Source organism: Gopherus flavomarginatus, chromosome 4, assembly GCF_025201925.1.
Source record: "Gopherus flavomarginatus isolate rGopFla2 chromosome 4, rGopFla2.mat.asm, whole genome shotgun sequence".
Classification (NCBI taxonomy): Eukaryota; Metazoa; Chordata; order Testudines; family Testudinidae; genus Gopherus; species Gopherus flavomarginatus.
The window spans coordinates 114966794-114974823 of record NC_066620.1 but is presented as its reverse complement, the minus strand read 5'-3'; positions in this window follow the sequence as shown (position 1 = coordinate 114974823).

Here is an 8030-nt window from a genome sequence, read left to right as displayed (position 1 = left end):
TGCGAGGGATCCTGGATATCGCAGCCGCAACGTAGCTTCCCCAGAATACCAGTATCCCTCTGTCTATCCCGGTTTTGCACAGGGAAGAGATTCTAACCACAGCGCAGAGCGGATTTAAGGCAGCAGCTTCAGATGTTGTTAGTGAGTATGCTCAGCCTTAGCTCACCCTAAACCCGCTCATTAGCCGCGCGGGAGAGGCAGCTGACACTACCGTTCCCTCCCAGTTTTTCACTGACAAACACAGGCTGCTTCATCATATTTGCTTAATCCGCAAATCAGCGGCTTTAGTACATATTAGTCCTTTTTCTACCCTGAGAATTTGTGAAGGGTTACAAAGAACAGCTGCGAAGTTAACGTTACAGCAAAAGGGACGTGACACATGGTCACTGGAATCACATCCGTGTAAATGTTCTTTGGTTATTCTATCATTCAGTGCTCCAAACCGACAGACAAACCTGTGGGAGCAGCACAGGTGTGTGTGCATGTAGCAAAGTAGAAGAGCATTACACAACATGTATAGAATTTAGGACAAAGACTATAATGATAATCTAGTTCAGGGGTAGGCAACCTATGGCACGTGTGCCTAAGACGGCACACGAGCTGATTTTCAGTGGCTCTCACATTGCCCGGGTCCTGGCCACCCGTCCGGGGTGCTCTGCATTTTAATTTAATTTTAAACGAAGCTTCTTAAACATTTTAAAAACCTTATTTACTTTACATACAACAATAGTTTAGTTATATATTATAGACTTAGAGAAAGAGATCTTCTAAAAACTTTAAAATGTATTACTGGCACGCGAAACCTTAAATTAGAGTAAATAAATGAAGACTCAGCTCACTACATCTGAAAGGTTGCCAACCCCTGACCTAGTCGGACTTCCTGCATAATACAGGCAACAGAAACTTATCCAGTAATTGCTACATGAAGACCATAACTTCTGTTTGAGCTATGTTTTAGAAAGATATCCAATTTTGATATAAAGTCTCTGAGTGATGGAGAATTCATTGCATCCCTAGACAAATTGTTCCAATGATTATTTACCCTCACTGTTAAAAAGTTGCACCCTTTCTTGATTTATGTTCCAGCCATTAGATCTTCTTATGGTGGTACACCTACAGGAGCTGTCTATAACTCAAGCTTCAATCATTCATGATGCCAAAAAGAGATGTCATTTCCAGTAGAGCATGTAGATCTTTTTTTGCTTATGCTTTGATCAGCAGCAAAATAGTTAACATTGAGATTTCATCATCATTAGGGTCAACATCCCCTGGAGATGAACAGAAGCAATTCATACTTTTCTCGGCTAAGGTTCAGGCAGAAGCTTTGGGTTTTTCTTCTATGTGGTGGAGACTGGGTTATTTCATCCCCAGTCTTGAGGCCTTCTCCTGATGTGCTGCCCCATTCTCCCAGAGGTTTCCAGGTGTATATTGAGAAGCAGATCTAACTTATTCTGCTCACGTGAAGACACAAATAGAGCATTAGGCCAGCTGTCCCCCTGTGCACGAACAATGGAGGTGAGGAACAATTTTGGAAGACATTGAAAAAAGACAGAAATCTGAGCATGGTGGGTGGATAGGCATGGCTGCTGGATGTTACCTGTTTTAGGTTTTCAATTTAAAAAAAAAACCACTGAGTAGTCTAATGTGTATTTCTGACCTGCTGAAATATAGTGGTTTCAGCCTAGGTTGTTTCTCTTTTAACTCAAAAGGAAACTTCTATAGGATGCAAACTGAAAATTTTAAATTTCACAAAGCTTCAAGAAAGTCTTATTCTTCCTCTTACTTGTTCATTTGTGCTGGTGTAGTTTTTTTATGTTATTGATATTCATTGTACATTGTGATGGACATTTTTCTTGTACAGGGATGGGCCACCCTATGCCCTCCTTCATGGCCAGATGTGGTATTGCAGGTATACCTCACCCTATATTATCCTACCTGAGTGTCAACAGGTATGCTTGCTCAGATCAGGGCAATGAGAAACCAAGCACACTAATTAACATAAATATGTCTTCCTTTTAATTAAGGTCTATGAAAGGTAGTCCCATAAAGGCCCTTACCTCAGGACTAAGGTTGACAACTCCCAAATCTTAAAAGTCCAAAACAAAAGTCTCTCTGTTCTCAGTCTCTCTGAGCTACAGAAAGAGAGAGAGTTCTTACCTCCTCTTTCTGCCAAGATGGCTGCAGTCTCAGATAATGGGGCTGAAAGAAGGCTTTGTCCTACCCACAAGTTCTCTGGATGAGATGGCATAAAAGTCCGTGTGTGTGGAGATGGATGCAGAAATCACTGTGAACAGATTGGTGGATCTATGTGGTGCTATCAGCTGATGTTATATTCCTGTGGTGCCTGGGGGGGTTGTGTCCCCAGGCTAAAGGTATGTATAGCTGGGGAAGTTGACTTGGGAGCTGCATGGAGGGGGAGAACCAAGAGACTGGCAATAGGAGTATATGTTCAAGTGGAAAGAGAGCTTGCTTTGAAGCTCCCTGCTATTGGGGATCAGCTGCCAGAAGGAGCTTTGGCTAGTGAGGGGATGGATTAGGTTTCCTTACTCTTGCTGATGGTTTTCAGGGCATGCCTTCCATTTTGAATTCTGCACAGGGTTTAAAGGAGGGGCAGGGATACAGTGGAACTTTAACACAGTCAAGCTGAATCAGAAATGTACAAGTAAAGGGCAGTTTAGCCACTGTATATGTGGCTTCCTCTTCTCCTGTGAGTGGAGATGGGGGTAGTACTGGAGTCTTCTCTGTTGCAGGAGTTCCATTTGCTTTTCTCCACTCAAGGAATTATTAAAGGTATGAGTGGACCGGGGGAAAAGTGCTCCAAAAGAGGCATTATTTTAGAATCTGAAGTGGTGTTTTTTTGTTTTGTTTGACCATGAGGATCCCAGCAACACAAAGGGAAACCCCAGGGCTGATGAGAGAACACAAAAGCCTGTCAGGAGCTGGAAACTGAGGAATGGTGACAATAAGGAAGGATCTGAGGTGTCTATTTCTAGCCATGGGTCTTCTTAGGAGCCACCTAGGAAGAAATCCTAGCAGCAGTAACAGTAGGTAGTATGATCTTCTGGGCAAGATTCCTCATAATGGAAGAATTATCTTAGGATGCCTCCATGGAGATAAGTGATTTGACTGCTGTATACGGGGACAAATGTTCAATTAGAAATGTTGTTGTTGGGACTCCTGTTAAAAGAGTTGGGATTGCCTCTTGCACATCTGAAAGCTGTGATACATCTGCTGGGCAGCAGAGAATTCTGTATCAGCTTTTTCTCTTATAGTCTAGTGGATTTTTCTGGGAGTGGTTTGGAATGAGGAGGGGGACTAGGGATTGGGAGTAACGGTTTTGTTATCCCAACCTTTATTAAACCTGTGACTACTTTCTTCCACAATGAAAATACCCATGAAGCAGATTTTCTGCTCCGGGTTCCATGTTACATTGAAGTGGCGCAGCCTCCAGTTAAAGCTGATGATTGATAGGGTTTGAATGATGAATTAAAGGCCCTGATCAAGGCTGATTCTCCACTCTGGCACTGCAAGTGTAGAAGATGGGGGCACACAAGGATTCTAAAAATTAATACTGGCCACTCCAGGCTTGAATTAAACTCCCAAGGTTACAGCTTCTCTCTCTGACCTTGGTTGGGTAAATGCTGCCACCATGCAAATGTTTAAAAAAAAAACACAAAACAAAAAAAAAAGCCTTTTGAACCCAGGAAGGAGCACTTGGGAATTCCTCCCTGTGGGGTATCCTCAAGTCCTTTCACCCCTCTCCAGGCAAGAGCTGAGAAAGAAAATAAAGGAAATCAGCTGTTGCCACCAGCTAATTAAACAACATGTGCACACCCTTTTAGGACACAAAATCCAATCAAGTTCTTAAAAAAGATAAATTTTATTAAAAACAAAAAGGAAAGAAAATACATCTAAAAACTCAGACTATTGCTAGATTTTAAAAAGAGCCACTTATAAGGATTAAGCATCAAAATAATTTTGAGGTCTATCTTAAAGGTTACAAGCAAAACAAAAGCACCTGAGGTTAGCACAGAGGAGTCCACAAGACTTACAGAAATAAAAGAGAGAAACCTAATAGTATCTTCCTAGACATTTTTTGATCTACTTACATATCTGGGGTTTCAAATGAGTAGTTTCTAGGTATGATTTCTAATTTTTCATATCTGGCGCAAGCTTCTTACAGCATTGCTGCTCTGTGTCTCCTCTCCAGAGAGAACAACCACAGACAGACAAAAGGGGAGTCTTGTTTTGATTATAAAAAGTTCCAGCCTTTCCATTGGCTCTTTTGGCCAGGTGCCCACTCATGTCTTTTTACCTATGCATGCAATCAGACTTTTTAACCCTTTACAGGTAAAGCAAGTAGAGAACAGCTACCAAGAGGGATTTTATAGCTAACTGGCTGGCTGGGTGCCCATAAAAGGGAACTACTCTTCTCTCTGCCCCCATTTATCACAGCCCCATTGAAATTTTCCAGGGAAATAATAGAGTGCAACATCTCCACAGTATATTTTATTTAAGTTCTGAGCTGTAGGTATCTCAGGCAGCCATGCACTTGTTTGCATCTATCCTTCACTTTTAGTACCTGATTCTTTTCTCACTTATTCTAACATAAATCAGGATTAACCCCATTGAAGCCCATGGAGTTACACTCATGTAAAACCAGCATAGGTCAGAGAAATTCCTAGTAACTACCATGAGCACCACAACACAGAGTTTATATTGTATGTCAAACTCCTGCCTTGGTGTCCCAGGCTCTTTATAAATGCTGTCACTTCTTTTGACCTTAGTGGCTAGCCAAAAATTAGTAAGTGTTTCCAGTTAGGAGGAGAAATTGCTGATATTCAAATAGTTCTTTGATGTGGTTTTGTTTATTTACAAAGAATGGACAAAGTCCTGTGTCTCTAAACACAGAATGAATCAAATAGCAGGAAACAGTTTCATTGCTCATAGCACCAAGAACACTCTCTTTAGCTGACTCTCCTGACTTTTTGTGGTCAGGATGAACACTCTTCATCCTGACCACAAAACCTCTCCCCAGGTTTCTTCGAAGTTCATATACCATGTTTTCAGCAGCTCCTTCAGGCTGTTCATTTGGCTGTCTTGGTCCTCTATGTTCTGCCAATTTCTCTCTCTCTTACCCCAAACAATACTCAGCAAAAGCTCTTGGACAGGGTCACATACTCCTCTCTTATGTGAGGGATTGTTTTTACAGTTATGTTAACTGAAAGGAGTACTCACATCTGTCAATCTTAATGAGCTTTTAACTTAACCCTTAACAAAGTTTCTCCTACCTCCATAACAATTCTGTTGATGAAAGTCTGCATTCATTTTTAATATTTTTGTCCACTACATGAAAACACAATAAGAATAATAATTTCCCTTCAGAACACCATGGGAATATGCATTCCTCACTCTGGTACTGTATATTTGTATAGGCCTGTAAAATATTTTTGGCCCTTCCTTCAAGAGACATAACTGACTGCTGTCTGCTGTGATCACACCTCTCTGAACAGGGCCAGCCCCAAAGATTTTGGGAAAGCTTTTGTGAAATGTGATGCTTCGGTGGACTCCCAATTGACCCATTTTAAGTAAAAAGAGAGATGCTAATCTTCCGCTTGTGCTGAAGTCTGTGCATAGTTAAAAACATTTTTTAAAATGTTGATAAGAGTCATTTGTCAAAATAAGCTGGGAATGTGGGAGTCAATGGATTGTCCAGTTGTTAGGGATTTTTTTGGTGCATTTTGTTGGATGTCAGCACTTTATAAACCTTAATTAATCATTTAAACACTCCTGTGAAGTAGCATTATTATCCTCATTTTACAGATAGGAAACTAAGGCTACGTCTACTGTACAAAGTTTCATTGATGTAAGTTACATTGGCATACTACTAATGATATTTGTATATTGGCTGCTTGCAATGGCACTCCATTACTCACCAAGAGCGGTGGCATCTATGGAAAATGTGGTGCACTATGGATATTTACATGGATATTTATCCCTGTGTGTCCTGTGCCACCATTCAGTGCAATGCCTTGTGGGACATTTTCACAATGTTTTAGGAATATTAGTGATTCACTCATGGATTTTTGGGAACTTGGTATCAAATTCCCAAAAAGCCATTTTTTCCAACACATAATGCTTGTTTCATTCCCATCTCTGCCATCTCTCCGGCAGAAGCATGTGTTCTGCAGAACTTCAGACAATATTAATAACTGCTGCAGATACAGTACACGCGAATCTTCTCTATTTGCGGAATTTCAAGTATGTGCCACCATATGTGCGAGGAGGAAGAAGAGGAGATGTTTGATGATAACGATTGGGTGCTGATGCACAAGGCAAATAAAAATGGCAAGTTTGCTGCTGGCACTCACAGAGCAGCTCTACAAGGTGGATTGCTGCTTCTGGGCCCAAGAAACAAGCAGTGGCTGGAGGGGTCACATCAGAATGCAAGTTTGTGATGATGAGCAATGGCTTAAGAACTTTCAGATGCAAAAGGGCATGTTCCTGGATCTGTGTGCCAAGTTGGCTCTAGCCCTCCACTGCAGAGTCACCAGAATTAGAGCTACATTAACAGTAGAAAAGCGAGTGATGATCGTACTAGGGAAACTTACAACACTGGATTGCTATCTGTTAGCGGGCAATCAGTTTGGAGTTAGAAAATCCACAGAGGGTTCCATTGGCATCCAAATGTGCAAAGGGATAGGTTTTCTGTAGTTATGCAAGAGCTGATTGCATGATGCTTACATTTTTAAGAACACAGGTCTTTTCCAAGAGCTGCAAGCAGGGACATTCTTCCCTGATTGGTGCATTCCCATGTATGATGTTGAAATGACAGTAGTGATTCTGGGGGACCCTACCTTTTGCTTCCTTGACAACAATGAAAGATTCATCTATTGCAGTGGTGGGCAACCTGCTGCCATTCAGGTAATCCGCTGGCGGGCTGTGAAATAGTTTGTTTACCTCAACCATTTGCAAGCACAGCCGCCCGCAGCTCCCAGTGTTACGGTTCACCATTCCCAGCCAATGGGAGCTGCGGGAAGCAGCAGGCCACAGGTTGCCCAGCACTGATATATTGGCTGAGCAGGTGCAGAATTATTGTTGAATGTGCTTTTGGTAGATTAAAAGGTTCTGGTGACGTTTACTAACTAGGTTGGATCAAAGAGAGAAAACATATCCCAATGGTTAATAGATACCTGTTGTGTCCTGTATAATATCTGTGAAATGAAAGGGGCTACCAGTGGGATGGATCAGCTGTCTGCTGAGTTTGAACTGCCGGACACAAGGGCTATTAGAAGAGCCAACCTTGCAAGGGCGCCATTTAGAGATGCCGGGGAGGGATGCAGCCCCCTCCACACCGAGTTTCGTACCACCAGTTGGGACCAATGCTGCTTGCTTCTCTGCCTCCTCCCCTCACCAACCAGGAGCGAGTGCGATGCACATTGCTTGCATCGCGTATCCTCTCCCTTCTCCCCTCACAAGTCAGGAGCAATGTGGTTCACTCTTCTCTCCCCTCCCCGGGCAGGCAATTCTTTGCTCAGCCAATAGGAATGAAGATATGTATCTCACAGAGCCAATAGCAGGACTGGGAGTTTCTGTAACACTTTTTTTCGGATTCATTCCTGAAACAAACTGGCTCAGCGAGTGATGGGGGGAAGGACGCTCTGGGCTTAGGTTGGAAGATGCTTGCTGCAGATTTTACCATAATGTGCCATTCACCTTCACATGGTGACATGTTACAAAGGCAGGAGCTGACATCAATAGACACAGGGCTGTTCAGGCTTGGGAGGGGGCTGCTGCCCCAGGCACATTAGGGGATAATTATCCCCACAGGCAGCCCAGCTTTGGAATTTTCAGGCAGCAAGAGCAGAGCTGAAGAACGACCACCTGGGATCTTTCCCTGCTGGAAACACACATGTGCTGTCACTACGATTGCAAACTTTCTAATTCCAGAAAATCAAACACCCTTGCCCCACCCACTGCCCTGCCCCTTCCCCAAGGCTCTTCTATTATTTTTCTTGTTTGATCTGATA